Below are 21,926 nucleotides of genomic sequence, written 5' to 3'. Positions count from 1 at the left end.
GCTCGTCACCATTGGGCTCTGGAGCAGGGATAACGCGTTCTCTGGAGTGACGAATCACACTTGACCATCTGACAATCCGACGGAAGAATCTGGGTATGGCGGATGCCAGGAGAACGCTATCTGCTCCAATGCATAATGCCAACTGTAACATTTGGTGGAGGATAAATAAAGGTTTGGGGCTGTTTTTCATAATTCAGGCTAGGCCCCTTAGTTCCGGTAAAGGGAAATCTTAATGCTACAGCATACAATGACATTCGAGACGATTCTGTGCTTCCAACTTTGTGGCAACAGTATGGGAAGGCCCTTTCCTGTTTCAGCATGACATTGCCCCCGTGCACGAAGTGAGGTTAATACAGAAATGGTTTTTTGCGATCAGTGTGGAAGAACTTGACTGGCCTGCACAGAGTCCTGACCTCAACCCCATCGAACACCTTTGGGATGAATTGGAACACCGACTGCAAGCCAGGCCTAATCGCCCAACATTAGTGCCCGACCTCACTTATTCTCTTGTGGCTGAATGGAAGCAAGTACCTGCAGTAATGTTCCAACATCTAGTGCAAAGCCATCCCAGAAGAGTGGAGGCTGTTATAGCAGCAAAGGGGGGACCAACTCTATTTTAATGCCCATGATTTTGGAATGAGATGTTCGACAAGCAGGTGTCCACATACTTTCGGACATGTAATGTAAGTGAATTTGTAGCAATACATTTGGTCCCCTGAAATGGGAGGACTATGTGCAAAAAAGTGCTGTAATTTCTAAAAGGTTTACTCGATATGGATGAAAACACCCTCAAATTAAAGCTGACAGTCTGCACTTTAACCGCATTGTCATTGTTTCATTTCAAATCTTTAGTGCAGAGCCAAAACAACAACAAAAATTGTCACTGTCCCAATACTTATGAAAAAAAAGTGCCTTGACTTTAATTAATTTCAGTGAATTGAGATTAATGTTGGATGCATGCAGGTAAATAAAACATTCCTGCCGCTAGGTTTTCCATCCCTAAATACTCTGCTTATCAAACATAGGCAGCCAGCTGTAGGATTACTCTGCTGCATTGCAATTTCAGGTTAGAGGGCTGGTGATATTTTCCCTTGCCCTGAATTAGATGTAATTACATGAGTGTGTGTATGAGACATGTTGATGCTCTCTCGCTGGTGATGTGTGAGCTCTGTAGTCCGAATAATTCAAATGCTAGATCCCTCCTCTGTCAAAAGCTTGTCGTATGCTTCCTGAATGCAATATGCACCCATGTCCTACCACGGACATAAATGTGATATATACCCACATCTGTGTTTTTCCTAAACACAGTCTCCTTCCCTCTGCTTCCCACCCATATCTCCCTGTCTCACCTTCTCTCTCACCTCATGTTTATATGAATCTCTCTTGTTATCCTTCTCTCAGAACTGTGTCTTTAGTTGCATTAATTGGAGACCTATCTAATTTCTCATTTTCACATTCATATTCCATACCCTTTGAGGGAGAACCTGCATGGACAAGAGTGCATTTCCAGGCCTCTGTGGTAGAATCACTTCTGGTTGAACAATTTGATCACTTCTGGTTGAACAATATGTTATGCAGGAATTTATCATTTGTTCCTAATCCTCATACCACTCCAGTGTGTCCTAAAACATGTCTCCCCCCACATTCTATCCACTTTACCACATAACCAACTCATTGTGTCTGGGTAGAACCTTATAGCCCGATTCTGCGTTATTTCCCCTTCCAGCTTAAAGCGCCCTTAAAATGTATTTTGGGTCAATTATATTAAATGGAATCGTATGCAGTTTCTTGGTATTCGCTGGATATGTCAAAAGAGAGTTTATCGTAGTGAGAACTTGTTTGGTTTCCACTTTGTCACAATGACCCTGGACTCTTGGTAGGCTGTAATGTTGTGTTTTGCTCCGCAATCGATTTTTTGCAATCTCAATGTGCAGCTGTGGGAATGCAAAGCAATTTGTTAATTGATCGGCAGGTATTTGCATATACAGTACAGGAAAAATGTCACGTTGCGCTGACCTAAAGGGTCTGGCAGAGAAGAGGGCTGATGAGGGTAATTTATCATGTGACGGTCTTTAACACTGGGCTGTCTGTCCGGTCAGGCTATTGTTAGCGTTGCCTGTCACCTGTCATAACGCTAGCGATTCATGAGGGGAGATTCGGCATACTCCTCATTTTATCCCGTCTGTGTTTATCCCCATGTCTCTCATTCTATTTCCAGCCTTCTCTGTTCCATTCTTTCACTCTAGTCTTCTCTCCTTCCCCCTTGCCCATTCCTTCTCCATGGCTTTTTCCACGGTTTCCAACCTTCACTATTCGATCATCTCTCTCTCTACCTCTTTCTTTCCCACTCTATTTCCAGGCCTCGAGTGAAGTGACTTCCACTGATGTGAAAAGGTCACATTCAGGTGTCTCTGGTGGGTCACCACCGATGTAAAACAATCAGTTTTGGTAACAGTAATCCAGAATAACTGTCGGTCAACAAAGCCCCAGCTTCCTCTTTGCTCCAGTAATCCTGTTAATACACTGCTTGGCTTTTCCCATTCCCAGCCCACAGGGCTGGACTCTGATGTAGGAGACCGCTAATGTACCATGCAGAAGGTCACTAACTATACTGACTGAAGTGTGGACAAGTGAGACATTACTTTTATTGTGTCTATTTGTTAGCTGCTGATAGAGAAAACACTTCAGAGGTCATTGGCGATTGTGAAGTGTTGGTGAATTACGAGGCATGAGAGTCAATATGAGGCTCTATGGTGAAGATTTTGGTGATATCCTTCAGATGCTTTCTTCTCAGCTTGCCTCATACCCTAATCTCAACATCACGAGCTAGAATAGCCAATACTACTCTGGACCAATGATAAAAGAGTGCGACGTACATTAAACATTGTGACGTTCCAGTTAAGTTACATTTACATTTTAGTCATTTAGCAGACGCTCTTATCCAGAGCGACTTACAGTAGTGAATGCATACATTTCATACAACTCATACATTTCATACATTTTTTTTTTTTTCTGTGCTGGCCCCCCGTGGGAATCGAACCCACAACCCTGGTGTTGCAAACACCATGCTCTACCAACTGAGCTACAGGGAAGGCATGTATGGATGTTCAAATCTCATCACGGACAATTTTAGGTAATTAGCAACTTTTCAACTCCTTTAACAGTGGTTTATTGGCCATATACTCCAGCCTTATTGCTTAACTATACCTGAACTTTCTTTTCAGGTCTTTTGTTAATGGCTTCGATGCATGCTAACGCATCTACTAAAGTCACTCAACAATGACATGATACACTCTATGGGTGTCTGAACGATGTTTATCCATCTTATTCTACACAAATCGACTCCTCTAAGGACCCTCTACCGCCGGTCGATACTGACAGGTTTGTCAAGCTGACATCATAGACAAGCTCACGCCAAGGAGATGTATTAAATGTCTATGTCATGTAGAAAGGTGGATCGAACCCTTCTATTCCTGGATGTCTCGTCATCCAAGGTCAAGGATGATTCAATTCATGGAGCCGCAGTGTTCTCACGTTGTCCTCTGGGTTGCCAGCACCTGACTGATAATCATAATCCAGATTATTTGTTCCCTGTCAGGAACATAAAAGAAAAACATTTCACCCTTGATTCCTGAATAACAAATGAGATGTGTCACTCAGGACCATAGAGAAGTGAACGGAAATGAAAGCGTTAACACATGAACAAAAGCAAATGGATATGTACATACTGCATACCCATGTACTGTGCAGATATATAATAGCTGATTATATTCAAAGGATAAGCAATAGCCAACGAATCATTTTGATGAATGACTGCTTTGCGCTGCATTTTTATTACTGTACTGTACCAACAGTATCCATGAGCAGGGTTCAAATGTGTTGCCTTTGAATAAGGTGAATTTAGTTTCTTCCCCAGAAGTACAGAGTTTCTCAAATGGGGTTGTTGTAAAATGGACATTGCCTCTTGTGTCCAGAGAGTTCCTCTGTCAAGTGATAAACTAGCAGCATCGATGGACTTCCTCCCTGTGAGGTCTGACTTCCTGTGATGATGCCTGTTGTTTTGGACATCCAGAGATAGGGCTGGTCTGAATTGTGTTGCCCGGACCTGGTTTTCACATTGCTCTGTCTCTCCTCAAGGAATTCCAACTCTATAAAAGAAGCTGGAGGTTATAGCTTCAAATGTCTACCATTATCATTGTACAAAGTAACAGGGGACACAAACTCCTTTGCTCTATTCATGGTTCAGACACCTGTATGACAATAGAAATAGGCAAAAGTGACAGGTAATCAATAGTCATTAAAGAGCCCTGGTTGATGATTGATACCAGACTCTCAGTACAACATTTAACATTGTTTAACATTGTGACTGTCACCTGGCTGGTCTAGCTGTAATAACGCAGCCTCCGGCACGCATGTCTAGGGGATAGGTGTTCAAATCCGGTATCTGTTCAATAAAGTCAGACAAATTCCCATGAGTTACCACAAAGTCAATGTTTTGTAGATGTTGTATTGGCTTAGAGCACATCTTTAGTTTACATTTATATGTCATAATTGCATTACTATTTGGGGGCACAGATTCCAACCCAATACTTTCTTTGAACTGTATTATTCAAATTGCATTGAGTAGTGTAAATAAAGGTTACAAATGAATTGTGCTTTGTAGCTAATTTTGAAGTTCAATCATTTATTGAATCCATGTTATGTTGTAATGATACATGTAATGTTACGTAGGCTACATCTGCTACATCAACATAGTGGATCATCTAAATAAATATGATTGTTTCTGCTTTGTTTGGATCTGATTTTCCATTTGTGCCTTTCTCACTCTCCTGATGTGACAGAAGCTCTTACATTCTTAATCTTACATAAAATGTGACTTGTTTCAGGAAACTATGCGTATGTCGCGCATAAGGAGAGGCATTTGAACGTAAACGTGAACTTTCATGTGTCTTAATAACAAACTTATATACCATCTGCAAATATGAATAAAATTGTTAAATATGAGCCTTGTCAGTTTAGCCACGGGAAAAGACAAGAACGTTCGTGCTAGTCATGATTGACTGAGATAAGGGATGGGCTGCACATCCCGAGAGATGAGTTTGGATTGATCTGCCATGTAGCACGCTTCTGTCTATAACATGCTCTGCTCAGCATGTGTAGGTAATCCTTTCTAACACAGCTTTAATGAATGATATCACGAAGAACTGCAAAAGTGTTGCTCTCCACTTTCTGGAAGACCGTGTTTTGAACTCAGTGGAATGCCAAGTGGAAACAGATTACTAAGGAGATGGAGAAAATTCTGGCATTTGCAAATATGCGGAGGAAGTTGAAAAGAAAACACACAGAAGACTGTTGTATAAAACACCGCTCTCTGGATTACATCGTCAAACTAAGGGCATCCATGGCATCTGTGACAGAGAGGGAGAAGTGTTCATCCATACACACGGGTAAGAGAGTCTTGTTAGCTACAGATGTTTCCAATTTTGACAGAAAGTCATTTTCAATGCAAGTTAAAGCATACTGTTAGCAACCTAACTAGCTAGAGAATGTTACGTGTATGATCTGTGCAGTACTATTATTTGTATCTCAGAGCCATTTGCATTGCTATGTATAGCCTAATGTTAGCTAGATAGCTACAGGTATCTAACCAACAACCTAGTTGGTTAGATACCTGTAGTTTCATGCAGGGTAGTAACATTATGAGTTGGGATTATGGTTAACTGCTTAGCTAGCTAGCTACATGTCTAAACAAAAGACTCCACTATGCAAGTAACCATTTCACTGTCCCATTTACACATTCTGTATCCTGTGCATGTGAAAAATAAACTTTGGTTTTATTTGATATAGTGTGTATTTATCAGAGATGGTAATGTGAACAACATGACCTGCACCTGTGGAATGACCTGCTTTTATTGTCATCCTGTAATAATTCATACAAATTAGCTAAAGTTGTCAAGTTGTCATTGTCAGCTGTATGTTATGGTCATTATTTGAACTGGCTAGCCAGCTAGCTAGCTAACAAGAGAGAAACAAACCAAAACATTGTTTAGAAAGATGCTTTTAGTTGCCTGATTTGCTAAATTGACATATACTAAATGAATTTTAGTATTTTAGTTTATTGGTGATGTCATGCAGCCTGTAGTTTTTGAGTTTATACTTTTTCATAATGACAACGACAAGTTTGATGTCGGACGACAATAGAAGGTTCATGATGTCACTGCGACAACTGTCTACAGACATGTTGACAGACGTAGTATAAACCAGCCTTTAGTCTTGAAATCTTTGGTTGATTAGTAAACTACCATACTATGTTTAGCACACGTGAATCCTAAAAGAGATGGATGGGGCAAAGGCTTAAGTGGGTGTGAACAAATCTGTTGTTGATCATTGCTAGACAACCATTTCAGGTTTTGCCATAGATTTTCAAGCAGTTTTAAGTCAAAACTTTAACGGCCACTCACTGTCTTCTTGGTAAGCAACTCCAGTGTAGATTTGGCCCCATGTTTTATGTTATTGTTCTGTTGAAAGGTGAATTTATCTCCTAGTGTCTGGTGGAGAGCAGACTGAACCAGTTTTTCCTCTAGGATTTTGACTGTGCTTAGCTCCATTCCATGGATTTTTATCCTGAACAACTCCACAGTTGTTAACAATTACACACATACCCAGAACATGATGCAGCTACCACTATGCTTGAAAATATGGAGAGTGGTACTCAGTAATGTGTTGCATTGGATTAGCCCCAAACATAACACCTTGTATTCAGGACAAAAAAGTTAATTGCTTTGCCACATTGTTTTTGCAGCATCAATTTAGTACCTTCTTGCAAAAAGGATGCATTTTTTGGAATATGTTTTATTCTGTACAGGCTTATTTCTTTTCACTGTCAGTATTGTGGAGTAACTACAACGTTGTTGATCCATCCTTAGTTGTCTCCTATCACAGCAATTTGTAAATGGTTTTAACCTGTTGGGGGTAGGGGGCAGTATTGACAAGGCCGGATAAAAAACGCACCCGATTTAATCTGGTTACTACTCCTGCCCAGTAACTAGAATATGCATATAATTATTGTTTTTGGATAGAAAACACCCTAAAGTTTCTAAAACTGTTTGAATGGTGTCTGTGAGTATAACAGAACTCATATGGCAGGCAAAAACGAAATCGTCCCACCTACGTAACAGCCAGTGGAATCCCGTGGCGCGTTATTCAAATACCTTAGAAATGCTATTACTTCAATTTCTCAAACATATGACTATTTTACACCATTTTAAAGACAAGACTCTTGTTAATCTAACCACACTGTCCGATTTCAAAAAGGCTTTACAACGAAAGCAAAACATTAGATTATGTCAGCAGAGTACCTAGCCAGAAATAATCAGACACCCATTTTTCAAGCTAGCATATAATGTCACATAAACCCAAACCACAGCTAAATGCAGCACTAACCTTTGATGATCTTCATCAGATGACACTTCTAGGACATTATGTTATACAATACATGCATGTTTTGTTCAATGAAGTTCATATTTATATCAAAAAACAGCTTTTTACATTAGCATGTGACATTCAGAACTAGCATACCCCCCGCAAACTTCCGGTGAATTTACTAAATTACTCACGATAAACATTCACAAAAAACATAACAATTATTTTAGGAATTATAGATACAGAACTCCTCTATGCACTCGCTATGTCCGATTTTAAAATAGCTTTTCGGTGAAAGCACATTTTGCAATATTCTAAGTAGATAGCCCGGCATCACAGGGCTAGCTATTTACACACCCACCAAGTTTAGCCCTTACCAAAGTCAGATTTACTATAGGAAAAATGTTATTACCTTTGCTGTTCTTCGTCAGAATGCACTCCCAGGACTTCTACTTCAATAACAAATGTTGGTTTGGTCCCAAATAATCCATAGTTATATCCAAATAGCAGCGTTTTGTTCATGCGTTCAAGACACTATCCGAAAGGGTAAATAAGGGTTACGCGCCCGACCCGTTTAGTGACAAAAAAATTCTAAATGTTCCATTACCGTACTTCGAAGCATGTCAACCGCTGTTTAAAATCTATTTTTATGCCATTTTTCTTGTAAAAAAGCGATAATATTCCGACCAGGAATCTCCTTTTCGGCAAACAGAGGAAAAATCACAAAGACGGGGGCGGCCAGGGCACGCGCCTAAGCCCACAGTCCCTTGATCGGCCACTTGAGAAAGGCGATAATGTGTTTCAGCCTGGGGCTGGGATGACGACATTCAGGTTTTTCCCGGGCTCTGAGCGCCCATGGAAGACTTAGGAAGTGTCACGTTAGAGCAGAGATCCTTTGTAAAAGATAGAGATGGCAAAGAAGTTCAAGAAATGGTCAGACAGGCCACTTCCTGTAAAGGAATCTCTCAGGTTTTGACCTGCCATTTGAGTTCTGTTATACTCACAGACACCATTCAAACAGTTTTAGAAACTTTGGAGTGTTTTCTATCCAAAGCCAATAATTATTTGCATATTCTAGTTATCTGTGTTTTAGTACAAAGAGAGAGAAAATAAAAACATGGTGTCGCCCCGTGCATGCGCCTCAGCTCATTGTATTCTGATAGACCACTTAACCAAAGGCGCTAAGGTTTTTCAGCCAGCGGCTGGAATTACATCATTCAGCTTTTTCCCGGGTTCTGAGAGCCTATGGGAGCCGTAGGAAGTGTCACGTTACAGCAAAGATCCTAAATTTTCAATAAACAGTAGTAATAACCAGATTAAATCGGGTACGTTTTTTATCCGGCCGTGTAAATACTGCCCCCTAGCCCTAAAAGGTTAAATGTCATTGTATGTGTAGGGTACAGCAATGAGGTAGTCATTCAAAAATGATGTTAAAAACTATTATTGCACACATGCAACTTGTTATGTGACTTGATAAGCAATTTCTGTTCCTGAACTTATTTAGGCTTGCTATTACTTATATAGACTGAAGACATTTCATCTTTTCATTCTTTATTAACCTGTTTAGGATAGGAGGCAGTATTTTCACGGCCGGATAAAAAACGTACCCGATTTAATCTGGTTATTACTCCTGCCCAGAAACTAGAATATGAATGTAATTGTTTGATTTGGATAGAAAACACCCTAAAGTTTCTAAAACTGTTTGAATGGTGTCTGTGAGTATAACAGAACTCATATGGCAGGCCAAAACCTGAGAAGATTCCATACAGGAAGTGCCCTCTCTGACCAGTTCTTGGCCTTCTATAGCCTCTTTATTGAAAATAGAGGATCTCTGCTGTAACGTGACATTTTCTAAGGCTCCCATAGGCTCTCAGAAGGCGCCAGAACGGGGAATGATGACTATGCAGTCCCTGGGCGAAAAACAGTAGGGCTTTTGGAAAGTGGTCGTTCTGAGAACAATGACACGGGCGCACGTGTGCATGTGAAGAACCCATTTTCTATTTTCAGTGTTTGAACGAAAACAAGGTCTCCTGGTCGGAATATTATCGCTATTTTACGAGAAAAATCACATAAAAATTGATTTTAAACAGCGTTTGACATGCTTCGAAGTACGGTAGTGGAATATTTTGACATTTTTTGTCACGATACGCGCACATTCACATATACTGTATGTGAATGTGTAAATAAGTGGCTGAGTATGGGAGTCCCCTGTTTGCGCATGTCCGTACCATAAGTGATAGGAAGGGTGAGGTCAGGTGTACTATATGAGGAAAGGATGATGTTTCTGTGTCCCTGAATGACTGTGACTTTTGGTAAAGTTGGAGTCGAAATGTGTGGCTCCCCCTGGGACTGAGGTGGACAGGTGTTACAATGGACAAGGTCTCTATGGACATGATGATAGCAGGGGGGATGACTTCACCAGTCCACAGAGGGACGCTGCCTGCAGATGATTTATGACTGGGTCAGAGCTACTACCTGAAGGGCAGGTTAGGATTCAACACACAGTCCCAAAGATGCCCCTGGCATTAGCAGTAGGACAGGACAATACCTCGCTGACTCTTTTAACAGAGTATACCCAACTCCCCCATGACAGATTGAGAGCCAAATCTTGCTCAGTTCTCCTGAATTCTCCATTCTCTCCATGCATGAAATTACTTTTTCAAATTGTGCTGTTTCACACATATAATCCCTGAGCATTTAGAAGATACTGTGTATGTTTTAAATTATGGGTTTCACTTACGTAGATTTTACAAGATGATATAAAACAACAAATGCAATTCCCACAGTCATTTAGATGAACGACTGATTTGGCTTCATGTGATATGATATACGCTGTCACAAAACCGAAAGATAAAGTGTTATGAAGTGAATTTTCTCTTGCACATTTAACATTGACAGAAAAATGGCTGCAGCCCATAATTTGCTGAGAATTGCTTTAACATAAGGTGTTGTTTAAAGGTGCAATATGTAGCTTTGTTCGTGACCCGACCAAATTCACATAGAAAAGTGAATTATAGATATGTCATTGAAAATTACAAACGTTGTTTCTTCTATACCAGGGCTGTCTGAAACTTAGTTATCCACAATTTATGTAAGCGAAATAGACAATTGTTTCCCCTCCTCACCCCTACCCCACACAACATATACAGTATTCATCCTCTAACAGTCATGGAGAAATTGTGGTTTGCCCCCAAAAAAATTTACATTATTTTTATTACAATTTAGACTGAAAACAATTATAGTAAGTAACAATATTGTTACCCAGAAATGAGGACTGCTTTACTGGGCCTTTAATGCAGTTATTCTCCCTGAATTACGGCAAATGAAAACAACCAGGTAATTCTGGCACAATGTCAAGAAGGAATGGTATGGAAACAGCACTGCTTTAAGTTTCTCCTTCACATGCAGTACTTATAAAACTCTGCTCTCTGGGATAGTGAGAAGAGAAACTTCAGAAAGATGTCACCCCCAGAGTGGCATTATTACACTAATGGAGAGACGGGAGTAGATTAAAAACATTTCAAATGCCATTTGGTCCTCAAAGACCGTTTTCAGCCATACACACAATCACAACACCTCTCACAGATGAGGAAGCATTTGAGAGAGATATACTTGCCTATGCTGCATTTGTTTCACCAGCTTTTTCAGTAATGGATAAACCACGAAAACATGCAATTGTATTCACATGACTTTATAACCATGAGTAGATAATTACATTTGGAACACATTTAGCATCAACAACAGCAGAAACATGCAATTGCGTTGTGGGAAAACAAAATTAGAATATCAAGTATTGAATTTATTGATGAAGATACAGTGGTGGATGTGATGTTTCTCATTATGCCAGTTTTGTCTAAGCATGGTAAAAATAGATCTCTTCATGTGTTTTTTTCTGATACCTTTTGGTTTCGCTTCACAGGTTTGTTCATTTCAGGTGCAACCCAGTTAGCACATTTTGGTCCCTTCGAAGTTATGGGAACGTATGTATTTGGTTTCACATTAGGTGTGTGAATGACAAGAGAACGGTCTTAACAAGAAGAAAAAAACTGTTGATGGAGGTTCTCTTCTGCACTGTTCAACCGATACAGTAAATGTGGAGGAGTTAAAATGGAATGTAGCCTTCTTATGTTCCAAAAGCGGAAGTCGAGTCACAGGCTCTCTTTCCATGTCCCCTGAAAACCGGAACATCCAGTTGTTGGGGACTCAGCAGAGGCCAAGTGGTGTCAGATTTCACATCCTACTTCACACAGGTGGAAGCGATACACTGCTGTGCTTGTGGGTGCCAGGGCTACCGCTCAATGCAAGCCATTTCAATATATATGTGACTCGTTTCAGGAAACTAGACGTATGTTGCGGGTCATTACTTCACAGGAGAGCCATTTGAACATAAACCTTATTTTTGTATCAAAATGCCTTTTTTGGCAGAAATGTCTTTTGGAAAGTGAACTTTCATGTGCCTTAATAACAACTTTTATGCCACCTGTAAATACAAATACAATTGTTAACCTCTATGGGCTAGGCGGGACGAATTCGTCCCACCTACGTAACAGCCAGTCTAATCCAGTGGCGCGATTTTTGAATCGTTTGAAATACTATTACTTCAATTTCTCAAACATATGACTATTTTACAGCTATTTAAAGACAAGACTCTCGTTTATCTAACCACACTGTCCGATTTCAAAAAGGCTTTACAACGAAAGCAAAACATTAGATTATGTCAGGAGAGTGCCCAGCCAGAAATAATCAGACACCCATTTTTCAAGCTAGCATACAATGTCACATAAACCCAAAGCCACAGCTAAATGCAGCACTAACCTTTTATGATCTTCATCAGATGACACACCTAGGACATTATGTTATACAATACATGCATGTCTGTTCAATCAAGTTCATATTTATATAAAAAAACAGCTTTTTACATTAGCATGTGACGTTCAGAACTAGCATACCCCCCCGCAAACTTCCGGTGAATTTACTAACAATTTTACTAAATTACTCACGATAAACGTTCACAAAAAGCATAACAATTAATTTAAGAATTATAGATACATTACTCCTCTATGCACTCGATACGTCCGATTTTAAAATAGCTTTTCGGATGAAGCACATTTTGCAATATTCTAAGTACATAGCCCAGCCATCAAGGGCTAGCTATTTAGACACCCAGCACGTTTAGCCTTCACCAATATCAGATTTACTATTATAAAAGTTTGATTACCTTTTGTTGTCTTCGTCAGAATGCACTCCCAGGACTTCTACTTCAATAACAAATGTAGGTTTGGTCCCAAATAATCCATCTTTATATCCAAATAGCGTCGTTTTGTTCGTGCGTTCTAGACACTATCAGAATGGTAATCCACGGTCGTGCGCATGGCGCAGAACGTGACAAAAAATTTCTAAATATTCCATTACCGTACTTCGAAGCATGTCAACCGCTGTTTAAAATCAATTTTTATGCAATTTATCTCGTAGAAAAGCGATAATATTCCGACCGGGAATCTGCAATAAGCTAAACAGCCTAATGAATACACTCCACGGGGGCTAATCGCGCACGCGCCTCATTCAATGGTCCTCTGATCGGCCACTTGGATAAAGTGATAATCTGTTTCAGCCTGAGGCTGCCTCGTCATCCTTCAGGATTTTCCCGGCTTCTGAGAGCCTATTGGAGCCCTGGGAATTGTCACGTTACAGCTAAGATCCTAACTCTTCAATAAACAGATGCAAGACGCACGACTCCTTGTCAGACAGGCCACTTCCTGCATGAAACCTTGTCAGGTTTTTGCCTGCCATAGGAGTTCTGTTATACTCACAGACACCATTCAAACAGTTTTAGAAACTTTAGGGTGTTTTCTATCCAAACCTGAATAATAATATGCATATTCTAGCTTCTGAGTTGGTGTAGGAGGCAGTTAAAAATGGGCACATATTTTTTCCAAAATTCTCAATACTGCCCCCTAGCCCAAACAGGTTAAATTATGAGACTAGTTGGTTTAGACACAGAAAAAGAAACCAACCTTCTGGCTAGCCATGATTGGCTGAAAAAATGAGTTGCATGGACATGCCAAGAGATGAGTTCGGATTGGTCTGCATGTGTAGATAATCCTGTCTAACGCAGCTTTTTTTTGTATTGTGTAGTAGAATTCTATAAGTGTTGCTCTCCACTTTCTGGAGGACCGAGTTTTGAAATCAGCGGAATTACAGTATGATAGCTAAGGAGATGGAGAAAACACCTGTCTCCGGATTACATCTTCAAACTAAGGGCAACCATGGCATCCATGACAGAGAGAAGTCTAGCTAGCTACATTTTCAAATATTACACATTTCTAATTCTGACATAAAGTCATTTTCATTTCAAGTTAAAGTGTACTGTTAGCTAGCTAGCTAATGTTAGCTGGCTGGCTCGCTAGCTAGCATTACAAATATGATCTTATTATTTGTATCTCAGTGCCATTTGCTTTGCTAGTTATAGCCTAACGTTAGCTTTTAAAATGTAACCTCATTGGTTAGCTACCTGCAGGTTCATGCATGGTAGTAACGTCATGAGTTGGGATTATGGCTCATTGTTTACCTAGGTAGCTAGCTACATGTCTTAACAAAAGACTCCACTATGCAAGTAACCATTTCAATACAATGTCACTGCGATAACTGTTGATAGAAGTAGCTGGTAAATTCACTCTGGCTATCTACTCTGATTTAAGAGCACTCTGGTATCAGTGTGCCAGAGTGCAGAATAACTGATGAATTTACGAACGCTCAACACCCATTGAATATGGCCAGTGTCAGTAAACGTTGTCAAAAAAGCGTAAATTGTTGCCAGCAGCACATTTGCAGTCACCAACGCTCTGGATAACATAAAAGCAGACTAACCAGCTATGCTATGGTGAGTAAAATGGTCAGTGAGCTGTTCTCTCATTTGTGTCTGGACGTAGCTAGCTAGCTAGCCAACGTTAGCCAGTTAGCTTGGGTGCATGACTGTTGTTGTTAGGACAGAGCGCTTGTATCAACCCTTAAAGAGATGGGTGAGAATAAATCTTAAGAGAGTGTGAATGATGCTGAATGGGTGTAGACAAAGAGGAGCTCTCCACTAGGTCCCAAAACATTCAAAGGCCATTTTCTCAAAAGTGAGGTTTCAAGTTTATGAACCTTCAAAGCAGAATTACTTTCCCATTGTTCCTCAAATGCAGTGTATGATATAACATGTAGTAGCTCTGTGTCTCTGCGTTATCCAATGTAAAAAAAAAGAAAAATGAATTAGTTGACAAGTTCCTAAGCCAAGCAACTATCCTGCACCATTCCCAGAATGTTGTGGGAAGGTTATATACAAAATAACAATATGACAACCACATTCTCACCAAGCTCTAAGAAACATGGTTCTCAGAACATTATGTGCTAACTGGGAAACGTGGGTTTTCATGTGAGCTAAGGTTTTATCATGGTAATTGATAATTGCCCACACACAAATTACCTATAAATGTGTGGATCTTTGTCAGATGGCCTGCAATTATAAATTTGCACTATAAAAAAGAGGAATTATTTTTCAACTATAAAAGGGGAATTTGTTGCCCGTAGACACAGCTGAGACCAAGCATATTATTGTGACATTTTGTAGATGCGACAATGCTCAATCATTGTTGTGTATTTGAGCATCTTCTAATTGTTTTGATTTGAATTGCAGATCACCTACCGCACACGAATGGGAAGGCTGTAGCAAAGGACATGATGGTGACTGAATAATTGCCACCAGATATGAAAAATAATGTTGACAGTCATCCACAACAATAAATAGTAAACAACATTCTCAGGCATGCAGGCAGTTGGAACACTATGTGGATCATGATTGTGGGAAATTAATCTAGGAAGCATTGGTAATTATCAAGTTGAGCATTACAAAAACAGGCTGAATAAGTCTTAATAGATATGTAGTACCTTAAAATCTCCCATGTCAGTATACCACCACTTTTCCTCCAAAGCTTTTTTCTATCCCTGAGTCATCTAGCTTATTATTTTCTTATTTTTACCACTTTTTCTCCACAATTTTGTGGTATCCAATTGGTAGTCACAGTCTTGTATCATTGATGGAACTCCCGTACGGACTCAGTCGAGAGCCGTGCGTCCTCTGTAACACAACCCACCTAAGCCGCACTGTTTTTGACACAATGCCCACTTAACCCGGAAGCCAGCCGCACCAATGTGTCGGAGGAAACACTGTACACCTGGCGACCGTGTCAGTGTGCACTGCGCCTGGCCCGTCACAGGAGTCCCTAGTGCGTGATGGCACAAGGACATCCATACCGGCCAAACCCTCCCGTAACCCAGACAACGCTGGGCCAATTGTGCGCCTTAGACCACTGTGGCACTAGGGAGGCTGTGGCACTATGCAAAAACCCTGGGGATAATTTATTAATTGCTCAGCATTTAGCAACTCAACTCCTTTGCTGATACTGTTACTGGTGCACATAATTGTATACAATTGCTAAAGGGAGGATTTCAGAAAATTGCTGTTACCATCTTTAGTGACTCGTTTCAGTAAACTAGGCGTATGTCGCAGGTCACTATTTCACAGGAGAGCCATTTGAATGTTGTAATTCAAATTCCTTCTGGAACGTGAACTTTAATGTGCCTTAATAACCTGTTTGGGATAGGGGGCAGTATTTTCACGGCCGGATTAAAAATGTACCCGATTTAACCTGTTTACGATAGGGGGCAGTATTTTCACGGCCGGATAAAAAATGTACCCGATTTAATCTGGTTATTACTCCTGCCCAGAAACTAGAATTTGCATATAATTGTTTGATTTGGATAGAAAACACCCTAAAGTTTCTAAAACTGTTTGAATGGTGTCTGTGAGTATAACAGAACTCATATGGCAGGCCAAAACTTGAGAAGATTCCATACAGGAAGTGCCCTCTCTGACCATTTCTTGGCCTTCTATAGCCTCTTTATCGAAAATAGAGGATCTCTGCTGCAACGTGACATTTTCTAAAGCTCCCATAGGCTCTCAGAAGGAGCCAGAACGGGGAATGATGACTCTGCAGTTCCTGGGCGAAAAACAGTAGGGCTTTTGGAAAGTGGTCGTTCTGAGAACAATGACACGGGTGCGCATGTGAAGACTCCATTTTCTATTTTCAGTGTTTGAACGAAAACAAGGTCTCCCGGTCGGAATATTATCGCTATTTTACGAGAAAAATCGCATAAAAATTGATTTTAAACAGCGTTTGACATGCTTCGAAGTACGGTAATGGAATATTATGAAATGTTTTGTCACGATATGCGCCGGCGCGTCGCCTTCGATAGTGTCTTGAACGCAAGAACAAAACGCAGCTATTTGGATATAACTATGGATTATTTGGAACCAAAACAACATTGGGTGTTGAGGTAGAAGTCCTGGGAGTGCATTCTGACGAAGAACAGCAAAGGTAATCCAATTTTTCTTATAGTAAATCTGAGTTTGGTGAGTGCCAAACTTGGTGGGTGTCAAAATAGCTAGCCGTGATGGCCGGGCTATGTTCTCAGAATATTGCAAAATGTGCTTTCACCGGAAAGCTATTTTAAAATCGGACACCGCGATTGCATAAAGGAGTTCTGTATCTATAATTGTTATGTTTTTTGTCAACGTTTATCGTGAGTAATTTAGTAAATTCACTGGAAGTTTTTGGTGGGTATGCTAGTTCTGAACGTCACATGCTAATGTAAAAAGCTGGTTTTTGATATAAATATGAACTTGATTGAACAAAACATGCATGTATTGCATAACATAAGGTCCTAGGAGTGTCATCTGATGAAGATCATTAAAGGTTAGTGCTGCATTTAGCTGTGGTTTTGGTTTTTGTGACATATATGCTAGCTTGAAAAATGGGTGTGTGATTATTTCTGGCTGGGTACTCTCCTGACATAATCTAATGTTTTGCTTTCGCTGTAAAGCCTTTTTGAAATCAGACAATGTGGTTAGATTAAGGAGAGTCTTATCTTTCAAATGGTGTAAAATAGTCATATGTTTGAGAAATTGAAATTATAGCATTTTTAAGGTTTTTCGTATTTCGCGCCAGGCGCTACCATTGGATATTAGTGAGGCGTTCCGCTAGCGGAACCTCTGTCCATAAGAGGTTTTAAGCTAGCTAACTTTACCTAGCTAGGCTAATTGAGGCAGCAGTGCATGCGCTTTCTCATCCTACAGTCAGTGCTTGACTTGGACTGAAATAGGTGCCGGTACTCATTTTGTGTGCTGGTACTGTTTACATTTAGGTGTAGGAGAGGATAACAGACATGTATGTAATCTGTAAATATGAATAATATTATTCAATTATGAGCCTAATTGGTTTAGCCACAGAAAAAGTCAGCAACCTTTTCGGTAGCCATGATTGGCTGAGCTAATGTGTGGGCTGGATATTGTGAGAGATGAGTTCAGATTGGTCTGCCCTATAGCACTCTTCTGTATATTTGAGCTGGTCAGTATGTGTAGGTAGTCCTGTCTAACGCGGCATTTTTTTTAATTTTTATCACGTAGTCGAACTGCATAAGTGACGCTCTCCACTTTCTGAAGGACCGGGTATTGAAATCAGTGGAATTGGAGTATGATAGCTTCATCAATAAGTGCTTCGATGACGTCCCCACCACAGGGACTGTACGTACATACCCCAACCAGAAGCCATGGTTACAGGCAACATCCGCACTGAGCTAAAGGGTAGAGCTGCCGCTTCAAGGAGCAGGACTCTAAATCGGAAACTTAAAAGAAATCCTGCTATGCCCTCGATGAACCATCAAACAGGCAAAGCGTCAATACAGGAATAAGATCGAATCGTACTACACTGTCTCCGACGCTCGTTGGATGTGGCAGGGCTTGCAAACTATTACAGACTACAAAGGGAAGCACAGCTGAGAGCTGCCCAGTGACACGAGCCTACCAGACAAGCTAAATGACTTACAGTTGAAGACAGAAGTTTATATACACCTTAGCAAAAAACATTTAAACTTAGTTTTTCACAATTTCTGACATTTAATCCTAGTAAAGATTCCCTGTCTTCGTTCAGTTAGGATCACCACTTTATTTAAAGAATGTGAAATGTCAGAATAATAGTAGAGAATTATTTCTTTCAGCTTTTATTTCTTTCATCACATTCCCAGTGGGTCAGAAGTTTACATACATTCAATTAGTATAAGGTAGTATTGCCTTTAAATTGTTTAACTTGGGTCGGACTTTTCGGGTAGCCTTCCACAAGCTTCCCACAATAAGTTGGGTGAATTTTGGCCCATTCCTCCTGACAGAGCTGGTGTAAAAGAGTCAGTTTGTAGGCCTCCATGCTCGCACACGCTTTTTCAGTTCTGCCCATAGATTTTCTATGGGATTGAGGTCAGAGCTTTGTGAGGGCCTCTCCAATACCTTGACTTTGTTGTCCTTAAGTCATTTTGCCACAACTTCGGAAGTATGCTTGGGGTCATTGTCCATTTGCGACCAAGATTTAACTTCTTGACTGATGTCTTGAGATGTTGCTTCAACATATCCACATAATTGTCCATCCTCATGACGCCATCTATATTGTGAAGTGCACCAGACCCTCCTGCAGCAAAGCACCTGAACAAAATTATGCTGCCACCCCCGTGCTTCACGGTTGGGATGGTATTCTTCGGCTTGCAAGCCTCCCCCTTTTTCTTCCAAACATAACGATGGTCAATATGGCCAAACAGTTCCATTTTTCTTTCATCAGACCAGAGGACATTTCTCCAAAAAGTACGATCTTTGTCCCCATGTGCAGTTACAAACCGTAGTCTGGCTTTTTTATGGCGGTTTTGGAGCAGTGGCTTCTTCCCTGCTGAGCAGCCTTTCAGGTTATGTCGATATAGGACTTGTTTTACTGTGGATATAGATACTTCTGTACCTTTTTCCTCCAGGATCTTCACAAGGTCCTTTGCTGTTGTTCTGGGATTGATTTGCACTTTTTGCACCAAAGTACGTTCATCTCTAGGAGACAGAAAGCATCTCCTTCCTGAGCGGTATGATGGCTGCGTGGTCCCATGGAGTTTAGACTGGCGTACTATTGTTTGTACAGATGAACATGGTACTTTCAGGCGTTTGGAAATTGTTCCAAGGATTAACCAGACTTGTTGAGGTCTACAATTATTTTTCTGAGGTCTTGGCTGATTTCTTTAGATTTTCTCATGATGTCAAGCAAAGAGGCACTGAGTTTGAAGGTAGGCCTTGGAATACATCCACAGGTACACCTCCAATTGACTCAAATGATGTCAATCAGCCTATTAGAAGCTTCTAAAGCCATGACATAATTTTCTGGAATTTTACAAGCTGTTTAACCTCTTGGGGCTAGGTGGGACGCTAGCGTGCCACCCGTGGTGCACTCCATCAACAGCAGGTGCATTTCAAGAGCGGCAAATTTGAATCCAAATAAATGTCAAAATTCAAATTTTTCAAAAATACAACTATGTTACACCATTTGAAAGATAAACATCTCCTTAATCTAACCACGTTTTACGATTTCAAAAAGGTTTTACGGCGAAAGCATAAATTTAGAGTATGTTAGGACAGTACATTTACAAGAGTTGTGTGTAATGTTTTGTCAAGTCAAAGACAGGGTCACCAAAACCATAAAACCAGCTAAAATGATACACTAACCTTTTACAATCTCCATCAGATGACACTCCTAGGACATTATGTTAGACAATGCATGCATTTTTAGTTCTATCAAGTTGATATTTATATCCAAAAACAGCGTTTTACTATGGCATTGATGTTGAGGAAATCGTTTCCCTCCAATAACCGGCAGTCAAGTCAGCGTCACAAATTAAATAATTAAAATTAGAAAACATTGGTAAAATATTATATTGTCATTTAAAGAATTATAGATTTACATCTTTTGAACGCAATCAACTTGCCAGATTTAAAAATAACCTTACTGGGAAATCACACTTTGCAATAATCTGAGCACTGTGCCCAGAAAAATACGCGTTGCGATACAGACTAGACGTCATGTTGGGGAGATCTAAAATCGAAAATACTATGTAAATAATCCATTACCTTTGATTCTCTTCATCAGATGTCACTTCCAGGTATCACAGGTCCATAACGAATGTAGTTTTGTTCAAAAAAGCTCATCATTTATGTCCAAAAATCTCCGTCTCGTTAGCACATGATGTAAGCCAGCCGGACTTCTCGTCATGAACGAGGGGAAAAAATATATTTCCGTTCGTTCAAACATGTCAAACGTTGTATAGCATAAATCATTAGGGCCTTTTTTAACCAGAACATGAATAATATTCAAGGTGGACGAATGTTGCTTCCATAGTCTTTTATAACGCTATTGGAACCGAGGGTACCCTCAACACTGAAGTAGCGCGCCAGGTGTCTAATGGGACATCACCGTTCCATGGCTCCCTTGTTCGGTCAGATCCCTCCCTCCAGAAGACTCAAAACACTTTGTCCAAAAGGCTGGTGACATCTAGTGGAAGCAATAGGAAGTGCCAAAATAATTCCTCCAAACCCCTGTGTTTTTCAATGGGATAGGTTTAAAGTCAATACAACACATCAGGTATCCACTTCCTGTCAGAAAATGTCTCAGGGTTTTGCCTGCCAAATGAGTTCTGTTATACTCACAGACACCATTCAAACAGTTTTGGAAACTTTAGAGTGTTTTCTATCCATATATAATAAGTATATGCATATTCTAGTTACTGGGTAGGATTAGTAACCAGATTAAATCGGGTACATTTTTTTTATCCAGACGTGCAAATGCTGCCCCCTAGACCCAACAGGTTAAAGAAACAGTCAACTTAGTGTATGTAAACTTCTGACCCACTGTAATTGTGATGCAGTGAAATATAATTGAAATAATCTGTCTGTAAACAATTGTTGGAAAAATGACTTGTGTCAATCACAAAGTAGATGTCCTAATTGACTTGCCAAAACTATAGTTTGTTAACAAGACATTTGTGGAGTGGTTGAAAAACAAGTTTTAATGACTCCAACCTGTCACGACTTCCACCGAAGGTGGCTCCTCTCCCTGTTCGGGCGGTGCCCAGCGGTCGTCGTCGCCGGCCTACTAGCTGCCACCGATCCCATTTTCCTTTTTCGTTTAGCACTGTCTGGTTTGTCACCCCTTTGTCTTGTTGTATCTGATTCGGTGGGTTTATATTTCCCCGCTGCAGGTTAGGCTGTGTGCGGGATTGTTACTAATTAGTACGGTAAGGGGTGCATGCCTGCACCACGGGATTTTGTTTCGTTTTGTGCGCCATGTGTTTTACCGTGGACATTTATGTTCGCTAGTATTCGGAGTTGAGGTTTCTCCTCTGTGTGAACTGTATTCCTATCCCTGTGGGTGGATGCTACATTTCGTGCAGTTACCTTTTGTGTTAGTGCTGAGCCTTTGGGATCATCTGTATTAAAACATTTGATTCCCTGGAACCCATCTGCTCTCCTGCTCCTGAATCCACACACACCCCCCTCTTGCAAGAGGCTTGTTACACAACCTAAGTGTATGTAAACTTCCGACTTCAACTGA

This window comes from Salmo salar, chromosome ssa10, assembly GCF_905237065.1.
Source record: "Salmo salar chromosome ssa10, Ssal_v3.1, whole genome shotgun sequence".
NCBI lineage: Eukaryota > Metazoa > Chordata > Actinopteri > Salmoniformes > Salmonidae > Salmo > Salmo salar.
The sequence above is the reverse complement of the archived record's forward strand: the minus strand, read 5'-3'. Positions refer to the sequence as shown.